Source organism: Phyllobates terribilis, unplaced genomic scaffold (genome assembly GCF_046119375.1).
Source record: "Phyllobates terribilis strain yellow unplaced genomic scaffold, ASM4611937v1 Scaffold_1__5_contigs__length_1240528914, whole genome shotgun sequence".
In the NCBI taxonomy this organism is placed as follows: Eukaryota; Metazoa; Chordata; class Amphibia; order Anura; family Dendrobatidae; genus Phyllobates; species Phyllobates terribilis.
In genome coordinates this window covers 554,221,195-554,239,124 of record NW_027362761.1, presented here as the reverse complement: position 1 = coordinate 554,239,124, position 17,930 = coordinate 554,221,195, and positions in this window count along the sequence as shown.

Sequence of the window (17,930 nt, the reverse complement as noted above, 5' to 3'; positions counted from 1 at the left end):
TCAGGGGAGCATGGGGGTCACACCATAAGTTTGTCCCCTTTTATGCCCATATCAGCCAGAGATGCAGATGTTTTATGTGCAGCATGAGATGGTGCATTATCATGCAGAAAAATGATCTTGCTGTGAAATACATGGTTCTTCTTCTTGAACCATGGCAGGAAGTGCTGTTTGAGAAAATCCACATACATTATGGAGTTCATCTTTAGCGCCTTCAGGGATCCTAAAGGGGCCGACAATCTCTCTCCCCATGATTCCAGCCCAAAACATTACTCCACCTACTCCTTGTTGGCGCTGTAGCCGTGTTTGCATGGGGTGTCCATCAACCAGCCATCCTCCACTCCATTCATCTGGACCATCGAGCGCTGCACGGCACTCATCCGTGAACAAAACAGTTTTGAAATCAGTCTTCATGTAATGTTTGGCCCACTGGAGCCGTTTCTGCTTGTGTGAAGTGGATAGAGGAGGTCGACAGGATGGCGTATGCACAGCTGCAAACCTCTGAAGGACCCTGCATCTTGTTGTTCGGGGGACGTTGGAGGCACAAGCAGCTTCAAAAACTTGTCTGCTGCTATGACAAGGCTTTTTTGCCGCTGCTCTTTCAACCTGACGTAATTGCCTGTAGGAAAGAGTCCTCAATTTGCCCTTATCAGCACGCACACATGTGTACTGTGAATCAGCTACATACTTCTTGATTGCCAAGACACTTCATCCTGATCATCGCACAATGTTGATTGTAGTCATGCCTTGACCTAAACACTCCACAATTTGTTGCTTCTCAGCAGCCGACACATCCTTTTTCTTTCCCATTTTGGCAGAAAATGTAGGCTGCTTAATAATGTGAGAGAGCCTTCTTAAGTAGTCTTGCCTTTCATTGGACACACCTGCCAAACTAATTAGCACAGGTGTCTGCAATTGCTTACAGTGATATAAAGAGCCCTGACACACATCACCATCAATGAGTTTAACTGACAAACAAACAAATTCTTCCCTTATCACTCCTAAACACTTTTTGCATAATAATTTGGAACGCGGTGTACATGTGCTTTTCCACAAAACACCAGTGGTTCACGTAGTGAATCTTACAGTTCTAACTTGCCAACCGTGGTCTGTATGGAATTGTTCAATAAAGGGCCTAAAATTAAGATAACATAGATGGGAGAGGTCTCTATGAATAGGAATTCCTAAGTATTTGATACCCTGTGAGGGCCAGGCAAAGGGAAAGTTGGACTGGATGGAATCCTATATGGATTTAGGGAGGGAGACATCGAGGGCCTCAGACTTCGCTGCATTGATTTTAAAATTTTACCATGTAACAAAGTGATCTATTTCAGCCATAACAGCAGGGATGGATATATGTGATTGAGTGATATATACTAGGACATCATCAGCAAATAGAGAGCACTTGTACTCGGTGCCTCCCACCTCAATCCACCTAATATTGGGGTTATGGCGAATTGATGAGAGCAGGTGCTCCGTCACTAGGATGTATAAGAGAGGGGACAGAGGACATCCCTGCCTTGTCCCATTGGTGATTGTGAAAGGTGATGAAAATGTTCTGACGCACCCCCTGGGCCTTGGGACACCCGGAGCCGGACCCTTTTTGGTGGATGCTGGTGGTTGTAGTCTTCGTGGCGGCGATCCGGTTCCGTGGCTCAGGGCGGTCAAACCAGTGGCGGAACGATTTATGTGGTTTTGATGTTTAAATGTCCGACTACGCCACCCGTGGATTGCGGTCAGAGTGAACCGCCGCTACAGGGCAGACCGCTAAGGCTGGTGTTGTGGGTGCAGCAGAGCGTAGCATAACTCCCCACGGGAGGAGTATAGCCTCAGGGCAGTGTATGCGGAGGATGGGGGTGATGGTGCAGGGCAGCAGCAGTAACGACACTGAGTCAGTGATGCAGTTCAGGGCCTTTACTCACAGTTCTTATTATCCAGACCACGTCTGCAGGTAACGGCTGCCCACGTCGTACTGTGCTCACCAGGTGAGGGGCTCAGACAACTCCCAGATAACTTTGGAGCGCTTCACAGGACCCCCTTTGTGTGTCCTTTGCCTGGCCTTTCTTACCAACACTTCTGTCCGGCTGCCTCGGGCCTCCTCTTGGTAAACTTGGCGCCAGTTTCCCTGACCCTATGTGGTGCCTTCCTAGCGGGTGGAGCAAGGGGCTGCGCCACATAAAATGTCAGAGCCTCCGGTTTCTAGCTGAGGGTCGTTTCCTGCCTCCACTAGTTCGGGGACCGGTCTCCCCCTATGGCCTGACCCCTCCACGCAGGTGGATTCGGGCGTGCGGTGGCGACTCGCCCGTCCGCACCCCTGGGATCCCTTCATTCCTTGTTCCTGGAGCCTTCTCCGCTCCTCTTCCTTCCTTCTCCCTCTTGCAGGCCTGGGCCTCTGTTACTAGGCCCGCCTCCGGAGCAGAGCTCATGCAGAGCCCCTGCTCCCTGCCACTTCTGCTCAGACTTCTCTGCACTGAACTAAGATGGTGCCCACCTTTTATACTCCCTTCTCAATGCACCCAGGAACTGCTTCCTCCCTGCTCCTGCACTGCAGGGTTCCCCTTCCTCAGTGTTCCCTCCCCCCACTCCAGCCAGGGACAGGGACTGTCGTGCCCATCTCAGGGGCATATTGGTCGCCCTGCCCCACGGCAATGTGGTGTAATGCATGCAGGTGTCGGGTCCTGATCCACACTCCATCCTTATCTGAGAGTGAGATATCACACCTCTGGGTGAGGTGCAATACGTCTGTAGCAACCGAGCCCTCGGTGCTACAGTTCCATTCATCTTCAGCCTAGGTTACGTATTGTGATACAGGGCCGTGATTTTGGCTATAAAAGGGTCCCCTAGACCCCTACCCCAAGCTTTTTAAGAGAATCATATATGGCGTGCCAGGAGACTCTATGGAATGCTTTCTCAGCATCCAACGAGAGTATCTACTTACAAATTTTTAACTGCATCTAGCCCAGGAAATACTTTGTGCCTAGTAGCAGTGTCTGCTAGTCAGCGGATTATCCCGGCTGTTAAGCAAGCTACACCACCTGTAGTTTGGACACTTAATTTTTTCAAAGGAAATGCTTCGGGACCACGGGATACTCAGTGAAGAGCATCAGGAGGCACCCCAAGGCATAGGGGCTGGGACTGGCACTAGGATGCCTTGCGGTGGACAGCCGAGCTCGATCCTTATAAAAGCTTTTTAACTGCAGCAGCTTTAGTGGACGCTACTGGAGCTGGAATTACGCGGCTGCTGGCATGAGACTTGCCCTCCAATAGATCCTTGTAAATGGATTTAAAGTGTATTCATTCAAATTAGAGGGACAATTTAAATTAAAAAGCTTAGAGCTGCCTCCACCACAGGGGGGCTCTCTCGACCCACCAGCGGACAGGCACCAGTATTGGGAGAGGGGGGCTGGCCGTCAGGGTTCACCGCGGCTCTGGCACAAACCCGGCGACACTGAGGTGGCACGGGCAGGAGCGGACTGGCCGTCTCGGCTTCTCACTTTTTGGATTTTAGAAGGGCATGACATGCCTATATCTGTGTCTCCCCCTCCTTTTACTCCTCCACCTCTTTTCTTTTCGCATGACTATATGTACTTGTCACTTTTCCATGTGTTAGTTGTGTCTTCTGAGCAGTTTGTCAGCTTTTGGACACCTTTGAAGGTGTTTTCTATGTGTTTCTATGTGTTTTTGTTTGCCTGCCATTGGTTTTAACGGTGTTCGAAGGTGTTCGACGAACAGTTCGACGAACAGTTCGGCGAACACACGGGTGTTCGACGAACCGAACCGAACTCGAACACTACGGGGGTGGCTCAACACTATTGTTGACCAATAATAAAAATAATCCTCTAAAATACAACTTGCCTAATAATTCTGCACACAGTGTAGACAATGCAACAGCAGCACCAATACGTCACTCGAATTGAAAAGAAATAAAGATACAGAGGCATAATCATTAGTGTTGAGCATTCCGATACTGAAATATCGGGTATCGGCCGATATTCGCGGTATCGGAATTCCGATACTTAATTCCGATACTTTTGCAATATCGTATACCGGAATCGGAAGTTTCCATAATGCAATGAGCCATTTTCATTTTAGTCAGCCAATGAGGATCCTAAGAAGTGTGGGCACATCCTGTTAGGCATGTAGGCATCTTAACTAATGGCATGGCTGTGATTGGCTGCTGAAATGATGTCATGATGCACTATAAAAGCCGCCACCGCCATTTTGAGCTCACTCTGCTGTGAATTCAGTTAGGGATAGGACGCTGTTGCTCTGAGGGACAGTTTTAGCTACCTATTTGGTCTATTCTGCTTTACCCAAGCTACTTTATAAATCACTGTGCCTTGCAGTGCTAGTGCACAGTTCTCTGTGCTGTTCACCGCTTTCTGCAAGGTCTCTGTGTGTGAGTGCAGCTCACCCTGTAGTGTGTGCTTCAACCACGTCTGGTTGTAGTGCACTCAGTGTGTGTCACTGCCTCATACATTGTCCTTTTTTGCCAATTCATAATTTTTCCTGATTTCTCCTATTAGTGTGGTGGTTCCATCCGTATTCAGCTAAATTGGTTCCAAACACACTATATAGGAGTAGTTAGAGGAGCCTTTCTGCAGCATTGGGCCCTGCAGCCCCAGCCAGATTAGTATTAGCCTATTTTTTGCAGCCTCATCTATTGCATTGTAGGTTACCTTCCTACATTGTAATAGCTACAAAAAGTTTGTGATACTATCGTTATTACATCTTTAGGCACATCCAGTGTCTTTTTGTGACAGAAAAAACCTAAATAAAGTTCACCAAACACTCCACTTTACTGTTGTGTAGGCCACATTAGCTCATATTAAAGTCTAGTCCACACTTTATAAAATTAGTGTTTCTTATACCTGTTAGCAGCTGTTCAGGAATAAGCACACTAAGCCCTTAGTACTTTTCTGCCTATCTTTATCAGTCTACCAAGATGAAGAAGGCAGGGAGTAAGGCATGTGGTCGTGGGCGTGGGCGTGGGCGTGGAGTTTCTGCAGGGAGAGGACGTGAGGATTCTGTGCCTGCAGGGAGAGGACGTGGGGATTCTGTGCCTGCTGCGGGCACCAGTGACTCAGCATCCCCCAGTTTTACCAGGGAACAGTCCTTTATGCGCAGCTTTGTAGGAGCTAGCCGTACCCCACTGCTGCGCGAGGACCAAATTGAAGCCGTTGTCGGATGGATGGCAGCTAACGCATCGACTTCAATTAGTTCCAGATCCTCTCAGGTCCTGAGCACTGAAGAGCACCCATCTGTCTCTTCACCACCTGCCAAATTGCAGTCATCAAAGCAAAAGGTGGCTACTTTGAAGAACCTAGAATATAAGACATATTTTCAGTTGTTTCACACATTTTTGTTAAGTATATAATTCCGCATGTGTTAATTCATAGTTTTGATGCCTTCAGTGTGAAAGTACAATTTTCAAAGTCATGAAAATACAGAAAAATCTTTAAATGAGAAGGTGTGTCCAAACATTTGGTCTGTACTCTATATGGCTACATGCCAATGTCCTAAGAACTACATTGGAAAAACCAAGAGAGAACTAAGACGAAGGATTCTCAAACATATAGGATAAATAAGGAGGAAAGTAGACACTACTCTATCAAGGCACATGCTGGAAATGCATCCTGTTAATCCCCACAATATATCGTTTCAGGTGCTGGAAACGGTACGTGTTCCATCCAGAGGTGGCAACTGGAGTAAATGGCTACTACAGATGGAGTGCCGTTCTTCATAACTGCTATTTAGTAGAATTATATTGAACCTGCATTTAAATACATGATATCATAAGCACCCATCTAAATAAGTGTTGATTTTAGTCAACAAAGGATTAATAAAAAATGGATTATTTTGACTATCTTCCCTCTGAGGGACTATTTTTCTTTTATGGGACATTTTATTATACACTGTTTGCAGAATTATTAGGCAAATGAGTATTTTGATCACATGATACTTTTTATACATGTTGTCCTACTCCAAGCTGCATAGACTTGAGAGCCAACTACCAATTAAGTAAATCTGGTGATTGCATCTCTGTAATGAGGAGGGGTGTTGACTAATGACATCAACACCCTATATAAGGTGTGCTTAATTATTAGGCAACTTCCTTTCCTTTGGCAAAATGGGTCAGAAGAGAGATTTGTCGGGCTCTGAAAAGTCCAAAATTGTGAGATGTCTTGCAGAGGGATGCAGCAGTCTTGAAATTTCCAAACTTTTGAAGCGTGATCACCAAACAATCAAGCGTTTTATGGCAAATAGCCAACAGGGTCGCAAGAAGCGTGGTGGCCAAAAAAGGCGCAAAATAACTGCCCATGAATTGAGGAAAATCAAGCGTGAAACTGCCAAGATGCCATTCGCCACCAGTTTTGCCAAATTTCAGAGCTGCAACATTACTGGAGTATCAAAAAGCACAAGGTGTGCGATACTCAGGGACATAGCCAAGGTATGGAAGGCTTAAAAACGACCACCTTTGAACAAGAAACATAAGATAAAACTTCAAGAATGGGCCAAGAAATATCTTAAGACAGATTTTTCAAAGGTTTTATGGACTGATGAAATGAGAGTGACTCTTGATGGGCCAGATGGATGGGCCAGAGGCTGGATCAGTAAAGGGCAGAGAGCTCCACTCCGACTCAGATGCCAGCAAGGTGGAGGTGGGGTACTAGTATGGGCTAGTATCATTAAAGATGAACTTGTGGGACCTTTTCGGGTTGAGGATGGAGTGAAGCTCAACTCCCAGACCTACTGCCAGTTTCTGGAAGACAAGTTCTTCAAGCAGTGGTACAGGAAGAAGTCGGTATCGTTCAAGAAAAACATGATTTTCATGCAGGACAATGCTCCATCACATGCATCCAACTACTCCACAGCATGGCTGGCCAGTAAAGGTCTAAAAGAAGAAAAAATAATGACATTGCCCCCTTGTTCACCTGATATGAACCCCATAGAGAACCTGTGGTCCATCATAAAATATAAAATCTACAGGGAGGGAAAACAGTACACCTCTCTGAACAGTGTCTAGGAGGCTGTGGTGGCTGCTGCACGCAATGTTGATCGAAAACAGATCAACTGACAGAATCTATGGATGGAAGACTGTTGAGTGTCATCATAAAGAAAGGTGGCTATATTGATCACTAATTTTTTGGGGTTTTGTTTTTGCACGTCAGAAATGTTTATTTCTAAATTTTGTGCACTGATATTGGTTTACCTGGTGAAAATAAACAAGTGAGATGGGATTATATTTGGTTTTTATTAAGTTGTCTAATAATTCTGCACAGTAATAGTTACCTGCACAAACATATCCTCCTAAGATAGCCAAATCTAAAAAAAACCCTACTCCAACTTCCAAAAATATTAAGCTGGGATATTTATGAGTCTTTTGGGTTGATTGAGAACATAGTTGTTGACTAGAGATGAGCGTTGTTCTACTCGAACTGTTCGCCAATCTCAAATTCGAGCTGTTTTGGGCGGTGTTCGAGCCGGTCGGCGAACACGAACAATTTGAGAAAAATTCGGCTGTTCGAGGTTATGTTCGATAACTGTTCGTGCACCAAAATCATAACTGGATTTTTTCTCAGTAATGATGAAAATTAATGTTAATACGCAGTTTGAGTGTACAGCGGGGCGGGGGGAGGGGCAGGGGATGGATCTCTGCAGGAACAATGAAGATCTCCATTTTTTTTTCTCTTTACCGCATTTGCAGTGGGGAGGTGCAATCTGTCAGCCTATCAGCAGCGCACACACGGAGCGAAGTGCTTTTTTTCACACAAGCAAGGGCATGTGTGATTGGCAGTGTATGTCACATGTCCTTGCCCTATAAGACCAAGCCATTTTCCCCGTCGCCACCATTTTCTCACTGCTGCAGCTGCGTGTTAGACGGCACCGCTGTTGCTGTGTGCGCTATACCTTGTTAATTTCAAGCCAATTTTCGCACAAATATACAGATAGCTTGGGAGTAGGGAATAGTTGTGATTGCAGTCCTTTTAAGGACTAGGTTACAGCATTTCCTACGACTTTTATCAAGCAGGTCTGTGCTCTTAAATAGATAGATTGTGGGAGTAAAGACTAATTGTAATTGGAGACCTTTTCAGGACTAGGTTACATGAGTTCCTATCAGTTTTTGCCAGGCAGGTCTGTGCCAGTGCTGTGCAAGTTTTTTTCACAGCATTTGGCTGAATCTAGCAAAGCTAATCCTTTTTGGCCTATTGCAGAGTGTGTTAGTCAGTGGAGTAGCCTATCTGTGTTGCAAGATATACCACCTGTGTATAGAATACCAATTTTTTTACTGCACCTAGTGAAGTAAAATCTTTTGGGCATAGCATCATTCTATTAGTCCATCTATACTGACCTCCATCAGGTTGCAAATTAAAAATAATTTTTTTCTGCATCTAGCTCTGAAAAAATATTTGGGCTTCTAGCAGTGTGTGGGACTTGGTCTATTAGTCCATCTATACTGACCTCCATCAGGTTGCAAATTAAAAATAATTTTTTTCTTCATTTATCTCTGAAAAAATATTTGGGCTTCTAGCAGCGTGTGGGACTTGTTGTATTAGTCCATCTATACTGACCTCCATCAGGTTGCAAATTCAAAATAATTTTTTTCTGCATCTAGCTCTGAAAAAATATTTGGGCTTCTAGCAGTGTGTGGGACTTGGTCTATTAGTCCATCTATACTGACCTCCATCAGGTTGCAAATTAAAAATATTTTTTTTCTTCATTTAGCTCTGAAAAAATATTTGGGCTTCTAGCAGTGTGTGGGACTTGTTCTATTAGTCCTTCTATACTGACCTCCAGCAGGTTGCAAATTGAATATAATTTTTTTCTGCATCTAGCTCTGAAAAAATATTTGGGCTTCTAGCGGTGTGTGGGACTTGGTCTATTAGTCCATCTATACTGACCTCCATCAGGTTGCAAATTAAAAATAATTTTTTTCTGCATCTAGCTCTGAAAAAATATTTGGGCTTCTAGCAGTGTGTGGGACTTGGTCTATTAGTCCATCTATACTGACCTCCATCAGGTTGCAAATTGAATAAAAAAAATTTCTGCATCTAGCTCTGAAAAAATATTTGGGCTTCTAGCGGTGTGTGGGACTTGGTCTATTAGTCCATCTATACTGACCTCCATCAGGTTGCAAATTAAAAATAATTTTTTTCTGCATCTAACCCAGCCAATTGTTTTGGCCTAATACCACAGTTTGGCCACTCAGCTCTGCTCGGTTACCATCCATTGTTTTTTTGTGCAAACAACTCCAGAGTTGTGAATTAGTTAACCACCAAAATGAGTGGAAAAAGGCCTGCTGCTGGTGGAAAGGGGAATAGGCGTGTTGGGAAGGGGAAAAAAGGTTGTGTCCGTGGGGTAGGTGCAGAAGAAAGACCATCTTCCAGCCAAACTAAAATGTCTACTTCTTTTAGCGGACAATGTGATAAGATCCCTTTCTTACGGCCACGCCAATCGCTACAAATTCCAGATGAGGCACAAAAACAGCAGGTGCTTCAACGGATATCAAGTGCTCCTTTAAGTGGGCTCTCCTCCACATCAACTTCAACATCACAAATACTCCAGTCCTCAAAGGTGTCACCCAAATCGCACTTGCTTCCTCACAGCTCCCAAATCTCCAGCTGCCCGTCTGAGTATGAGGTAGAACAGATGGTTGAGTCTGCAGAGCTGTTTACTCATACTATAGCCTGGGAATCAGAGGTCGACTCCAGCGCTTCTGTGAATCCAGACGAGGAAATGATCTGCACTGATGCCCAGAATCTTTATGAGTCGGATCCAGGACCAGACGCAGAAGGTTCTGACCATAATGTAGACCCTCATTCCCAAACTGTAACTCCTGTTGGTGGAGACAATGAGGAAGACGATGATAAGACTCAAATACCTGATTGGAGCGACAACTTTAGTTTTTTGTCAGGGCAGGAACAGGTTGGCTCTGAGGACGACGGGTGTGATAACGCACAGGGTGATGATGATGAGGTCGGAGATCCCACTTACTGTCAACCTACAGTCAGCCAAGAGATGAGGTCAGCAGAGGAGGTGGAGGAAGATGCTAGTGACGACGAGGTCAGGTTGCGCCTTCCTGGACAGAGACGTAGTACTGGAAGCACGTCAACAACTGCATCCTCAAACACAACTCTGCCTCTCACCACAAGTTGTGGTGGCTCTTCAGGTCGCATGGGTGCTAAGCCTTGCATAGCCTGGGCATTTTTTCAGATCGATAAAGATGACCCAACTCGTGTTATCTGTAACATTTGTCAGCAAAAGCTAAGTAGAGGCCAAAAAATACATAGTTTGAGTACTTCATGCATGAACCGGCACATGGACATGAAGCATAAGTTGCAGTGGGAAGCTCAGTGTGCTACAATGCGGCCTAGCCGGCCGGGCCAACCACCGTCTGCCATATCTTGTGCATCCGCGGCCTCTTCATCCTCTGTGACTGGGGGGACAGCAGTCACACCTGTTTTGGGGCGCAGACCTGCCACCTCTTTACCCGCAACAGCCAGCGTGATTGGCAGGTCATCATTTTCTTTGGAGGTGGTAACACCAGCTGGTCTTGAGCACTGTCCGACATCGATAGCACCACCTTTGGATCAAGGCAACCTAACATGTCCACCTGCATCTTCCTCACAGACCGGCAGTTTGCCGGGGACACCCTTATCAACCCCGTCTAAGCACAATAGCCAGCCCTCGGTCCCTCAGATGTGGACAAGTAAAAGACCATTTCCTCCTAGCCATGAGAAAGCTAAGAGGTTGAATTTCACCATCTGCAAGCTCTTGGCTACAGAAATGCTGCCTTTCCGCCTGGTGGACACAGAGGATTTTCGAGACCTTATGTCCGTCGCAGTGCCCCAGTACCAGATGCCCAGTCGGCACTACTTCTCAAAGAAAGGTGTGCCTGCGCTCCACCAGCATGTCGCACACAACATCACTGCTTCTTTGAGAAACTCTGTGTGTGACAGGGTGCATTTCACCACAGACACTTGGACGAGTAGGCATGGACAGGGGCGTTACATGTCGCTGACTGGGCACTGGATAACTATGGTGACAGCAGGACAAGGGGCTGCTGTCCAAGTCTTGCCGTCCCCACGAGTTGTGCGTCAATCCTCTTTATGTCAAAGTTCCTCCACTGCTTCTGCCTCCTCAACCTCCTCTCGGTCTTCCACCTGCACCCAAAGCCTGTCTGGTCATGCCACAAGCTTTCTAACTGCGCAGAAGGGATCCTGCACACCTCCTTACTATGCTGGCAGTAGGGCTCAACGTCATCAGGCGGTTTTTACATTGAAATGTCTGGGAAATGTGAGTCACACAGCTGAGGAGTTGTGGTCAGCTCTGGAGAACCAATTTCATGAATGGTTGTCTCCACTGGACCTGAAACCAGGGAAGGCCGTGTGCGACAATGCTGCAAACCTGGGTGCGGCCCTTCGCCGGGGCAATGTCACACACGTGCCTTGTATGGCTCACGTGTTGAACCTGGTTGTCCAGCAATTTTTAGCCCACTATCCCAGACTAGATGGCCTTCTGCAGAGGGCACGGTCGCTGTGTGCTCACTTCCGCCGTTCGCATCCCGCAGCTCAGCGACTTACATCTCTACAGAAGTCGTTGGGCCTGCCACTTCACCGGCTAAAATGCGATGTGCCTACCCGGTGGAATTCAACTCTGCACATGTTGCAGCGACTGTGGCAGCACCGACAAGCCCTGGTGCAATACGTTCTGACGTATAGCCTGGGCCAACGAGATTCAGAGGTGGGGCAAATCACGCTGGAGGAGTGGTCTCAGATCAGGGACCTATGCACCCTTCTGCACAGTTTTGAAATGGCGACGAAGATGTTTAGTGCTGACGATGCCATTATCAGCATGACTATTCCGGTGATTTACATGCTGGAGCACATGTTAAACAGAATTCGGAGTCAGGTGGTGGCACAAGAGGAGGTGGAGGAAGTAGAGGAGGAGGAGTTGTATGCGGAAGGGCTAACATCTGCAAGGTCCAGACGGTCGGCAGCACCAAGGCGGCAGGCATGTGAGGGTGGGGGAGATGATTTTACCAGGGCGCATGGTAGCAGCCAAACTAGTGAGGAAGGTGCAGGAGCCCAGGAAGAAGTGGAGGACGAACTGATGGAAGACTCATCAGATGAGGGAGACCTTGATCACATTTCTGTTGTGCGAGGTTGGGGGGAGAGGACAGAGGAAGGAAGCATGATTGTTACCTCGCCACCAACACAACAGGGACTTGGTGCTCCTGGATGCGCAACACACATGAGTGCCTTCTTGCTGCACTACCTGCAACATGACCCTCGAATTGTGAGAATTAGAAATAATCCTGACTACTGGGTTGCCACACTGTTAGATCCCCGGTACAAAAGTAAATTTGCAGAAATTATTCCTGCCATAGAAAGGGATGCACGCATGCAGGAGTATCAGCAGAGACTGTTGCAGAATCTTACATGTGCTTTTCCACAAAATACCAGTGGTGCACGTAGTGAATCTCACAGTTCCAACTTGCCAACCGTGGGACCGTCAAGTGTTCAGCACTCAAACCGTAACAGAACCACAGTATCTGCTGGTAACATCAATTTTGCGGAATCATTTCACCACTTTTTTAGCCCATCCTTTGCAAGGCCACAGGAGACAAGAAGTCTGACACATAGTCAACGCCTAGAGACGATGGTACAGGAGTATCTCCAAGTAAACATTGAAGCCACGACTGTGTCACTGGACCCTTGCTCTTTTTGGGCTTCCAATCTGGATAAATGGCCGGAGCTAGCCACTTACGCCTTGGAGATCTTGTCATGCCCCGCAGCCAGCGTTCTGTCGGAACGTGTGTTCAGCGCTGCTGGTGGTGTGCTGACAGATAAGCGCACGCGGCTCTCCACTGATAATGTAGACAGACTCACGTTCATAAAGATGAACAAATCATGGATCCGAAACGACTTTTCTACCCCTGTGTCATCCTGGGGAGAGTAAAAGCTTGATGATTGGTTAAAATCACCCTACCAACCGTTTTAAGCTTTCAAATTACTAATCATGTTTATCTGTATCTTGACTGGAAAATAATTTGGGCTTTGTAGCAGTGTGCAGCACTGATCCTATTAGGCCATCTATAATAAGCTTCACCAGATTTAAAATTAAAAATAATTTTTAGCTGCATCTAGCCCGGAAAATAATTTTGGGGCTCCGAGATGCGCAAGACACATAAGTGCCTTCTTGCTGCACTACCTGCAGCATGACCCTCATATTGTCAGAATTCGAAGTAATCATGACTACTGGGTTGCCACACTCTTAGATCCCCCAAACTTTTCGATCAACCTTTTCATTTTAATAAAGACCAAAAAAATGGTCATTTTTGAAATTATAAGCATTAGCAGGTTGTTAGAAACTGAAATCAAACAGTTTTCAACTCAAAACGTTATTCTAGGTGATGTTACATTTTCACATAGGACCCCTTGTTCGAAAGGAGCTTCTGAACTCTCTCGTCCATTGAATTTGTCAGGTTTTGGATGGTTTCTGCTTCAATTGTTTTGCATGAGGACAGAATACCCTCCCAGAGCTGTTGCTTAGATGTGAACTGCCTCCCGCCATCATAGACACTCCTTTTAATGATGCTCCAAAGGTTCTGAATGGGGTAGAAGTCAGGGGAGCATGGGGGTCACACCATAAGTTTGTCCCCTTTTATGCCCATATCAGCCAGAGATGCAGATGTTTTATGTGCAGCATGAGATGGTGCATTATCATGCAGAAAAATGATCTTGCTGTGAAATACACGGTTCTTCTTCTTGAACCATGGCAGGAAGTGCTGTTTGAGAAAATCCACATACATTATGGAGTTCATCTTTAGCGCCTTCAGGGATCCTAAAGGGGCCGACAATCTCTCTCCCCATGATTCCAGCCCAAAACATTACTCCACCTACTCCTTGTTGGCGCTGTAGCCGTGTTTGCGTGGGGTGTCCATCAACCAGCCATCCTCCACTCCATTCATCTGGACCATCGAGCGCTGCACGGCACTCATCCGTGAACAAAACAGTTTTGAAATCAGTCTTCATGTAATGTTTGGCCCACTGGAGCCGTTTCTGCTTGTGTGAAGTGGATAGAGGAGGTCGACAGGATGGCGTATGCACAGCTGCAAACCTCTGAAGGACCCTGCATCTTGTTGTTCGGGGGACGTTGGAGGCACAAGCAGCTTCAAAAACTTGTCTGCTGCTATGACAAGGCTTTTTTGCCGCTGCTCTTTCAACCTGACGTAATTGCCTGTAGGAAAGAGTCCTCAATTTGCCCTTATCAGCACGCACACGTGTGTACTGTGAATCAGCTACATACTTCTTGATTGCCAAGACACTTCATCCTGATCATCGCACAATGTTGATTGTAGTCATGCCTTGACCTAAACACTCCACAATTTGTTGCTTCTCAGCAGCCGACACATCCTTTTTCTTTCCCATTTTGGCAGAAAATGTAGGCTGCTTAATAATGTGAGAGAGCCTTCTTAAGTAGTCTTGCCTTTCATTGGACACACCTGCCAAACTAATTAGCACAGGTGTCTGCAATTGCTTACAGTGATATAAAGAGCCCTGACACACATCACCATCAATGAGTTTAACTGACAAACAAACAAATTCTTCCCTTATCACTCCTAAACACTTTTTGCATAATAATTTGGAACGCGGTGTACATGTGCTTTTCCACAAAACACCAGTGGTTCACGTAGTGAATCTTACAGTTCTAACTTGCCAACCGTGGTCTGTATGGAATTGTTCAATAAAGGGCCTAAAATTAAGATAACATAGATGGGAGAGGTCTCTATGAATAGGAATTCCTAAGTATTTGATACCCTGTGAGGGCCAGGCAAAGGGAAAGTTGGACTGGATGGAATCCTATATGGATTTAGGGAGGGAGACATCGAGGGCCTCAGACTTCCCTGCATTGATTTTAAAATTTTACCATGTAACAAAGTGATCTATTTCAGCCATAACAGCAGGGATGGATATATGTGATTGAGTGATATATACTAGGACATCATCAGCAAATAGAGAGCACTTGTACTCGGTGCCTCCCACCTCAATCCACCTAATATTGGGGTTATGGCGAATTGATGAGAGCAGGTGCTCCGTCACTAGGATGTATAAGAGAGGGGACAGAGGACATCCCTGCCTTGTCCCATTGGTGATTGTGAAAGGTGGTGAAAATGTTCTGACGCACCCCCTGGGCCTTGGGACACTCGGAGTCGGACCCTTTTTGGTGGATGCTGGTGGTTGTAGTCTTCGTGGCGGCGATCCGGTTCCGTGGCTCAGGGCGGTCAAACCAGTGGCGGAACTATTTATGTGGTTTTGATGTTTAAATGTCCGACTACGCCACCCGTGGATTGCGGTCAGAGTGAACCGCCGCTACAGGGCAGACCGCTAAGGCTGGTGTTGTGGGTGCAGCAGAGCGTAGCATAACTCCCCACGGGAGGAGTATAGCCTCAGGGCAGTGTATGCGGAGGATGGGGGTGATGGTGCAGGGCAGCAGCAGTAACGACACGGAGTCAGTGATGCAGTTCAGGGCCTTTACTCACAGTTCTTATTATCCAGACCACGTCTGCAGGTAACGGCTGCCCACGTCGTACTGTGCTCACCAGGTGAGGGGCTCAGACAACTCCCAGATAACTTTGGAGCGCTTCACAGGACCCCCTTTGTGTGTCCTTTGTCTGGCCTTTCTTACCAACACTTCTGTCCGGCTGCCTCGGGCCTCCTCTTGGTAAACTTGGCGCCAGTTTCCCTGACCCTATGTGGTGCCTTCCTAGCGGGTGGAGCAAGGGGCTGCGCCACATAAAATGTCAGAGCCTCCGGATTCTAGCTGAGGGTCGTTTCCTGCCTCCACTAGTTCGGGGACCGGTCTCCCCCGATGGCCTGACCCCTCCACGCAGGTGGATTCGGGCGTGCAGTGGCGACTCGCCCGTCCGCACCCCTGGGATCCCTTCATTCCTTGTTCCTGGAGCCTTCTCCGCTCCTCTTCCTTCCTTCTCCCTCTTGCAGGCCTGGGCCTCTGTTACTAGGCCCGCCTCCGGAGCAGAGCTCATGCAGAGCCCCTGCTCCCTGCCACTTCTGCTCAGACTTCTCTGCACTGAACTAAGATGGTGCCCACCTTTTATACTCCCTTCTCAATGCACCCAGGAACTGCTTCCTCCCTGCTCCTGCACTGCAGGGTTCCCCTTCCTCAGTGTTCCCTGCCCCCACTCCAGCCAGGGACAGGGACTGTCGTGCCCATCTCAGGGGCATATTGGTCGCCCTGCCCCACGGCAATGTGGTGTAATGCATGCAGGTGTCGGGTCCTGATCCACACTCCATCCTTATCTGAGAGTGAGATATCACACCTCTGGGTGAGGTGCAATACGTCTGTAGCAACCGAGCCCTCGGTGCTACAGTTCCATTTATCTTCAGCCTAGGTGACGTATTGTGATACAGGGCCGTGATTTTGGCTATAAAAGGGTCCCCTAGACCCCTACCCCAAGCTTTTTAAGAGAATCATATATGGCGTGCCAGGAGACTCTATGGAATGCTTTCTCAGCATCCAACGAGAGTATCTACTTACAAATTTTTAACTGCATCTAGCCCAGGAAATACTTTGTGCCTAGTAGCAGTGTCTGCTAGTCAGCGGATTATCCCGGCTGTTAAGCAAGCTACACCACCTGTAGTTTGGACACTTAATTTTTTCAAAGGAAATGCTTCGGGACCACGGGATACTCAGTGAAGAGCATCAGGAGGCACCCCAAGGCATAGGGGCTGGGACTGGCACTAGGATGCCTTGCGGTGGACAGCCGAGCTCGATCCTTATAAAAGCTTTTTAACTGCAGCAGCTTTAGTGGACGCTACTGGAGCTGGAATTACGCGGCTGCTGGCATGAGACTTGCCCTCCAATAGATCCTTGTAAATGGATTTAAAGTGTATTCATTCAAATTAGAGGGACAATTTAAATTAAAAAGCTTAGAGCTGCCTCCACCACAGGGGGGCTCTCTTGACCCACCAGCGGACAGGCACCAGTATTGGGAGAGGGGGGCTGGCCGTCAGGGTTCACCGCGGCTCTGGCACAAACCCGGCGACACGGAGGTGGCACGGGCAGGAGCGGACTGGCCGTCTCGGCTTCTCACTTTTTGGATTTTAGAAGGGCATGACATGCCTATATCTGTGTCTCCCCCTCCTTTTACTCCTCCACCTCTTTTCTTTTCGCATGACTATATGTACTTGTCACTTTTCCATGTGTTAGTTGTGTCTTCTGAGCAGTTTGTCAGCTTTTGGACACCTTTGAAGGTGTTTTCTATGTGTCTCTATGTGTTTTTGTTTGCCTGCCATTGGTTTTAACGGTGTTCGAAGGTGTTCGACGAACAGTTCGACGAACAGTTCGGCGAACACACGGGTGTTCGACGAACCGAACCGAACTCGAACACTACGGGGGTGGCTCAACACTATTGTTGACCAATAATAAAAATAATCCTCTAAAATACAACTTGCCTAATAATTCTGCACACAGTGTAGACAATGCAACAGCAGCACCAATACGTCACTCGAATTGAAAAGAAATAAAGATACAGAGGCATAATCATTAGTGTTGAGCATTCCGATACTGAAATATCGGGTATCGGCCGATATTCGCGGTATCGGAATTCCGATACTTAATTCCGATACTTTTGCAATATCGTATACCGGAATCGGAAGTTCCCATAATGCAATGAGCCATTTTCATTTTAGTCAGCCAATGAGGATCCTAAGAAGTGTGGGCACATCCTGTTAGGCATGTAGGCATCTTAACTAATGGCATGGCTGTGATTGGCTGCTGAAATGATGTCATGATGCACTATAAAAGCCGCCACCGCCATTTTGAGCTCACTCTGCTGTGAATTCAGTTAGGGATAGGACGCTGTTGCTCTGAGGGACAGTTTTAGCTACCTATTTGGTCTATTCTGC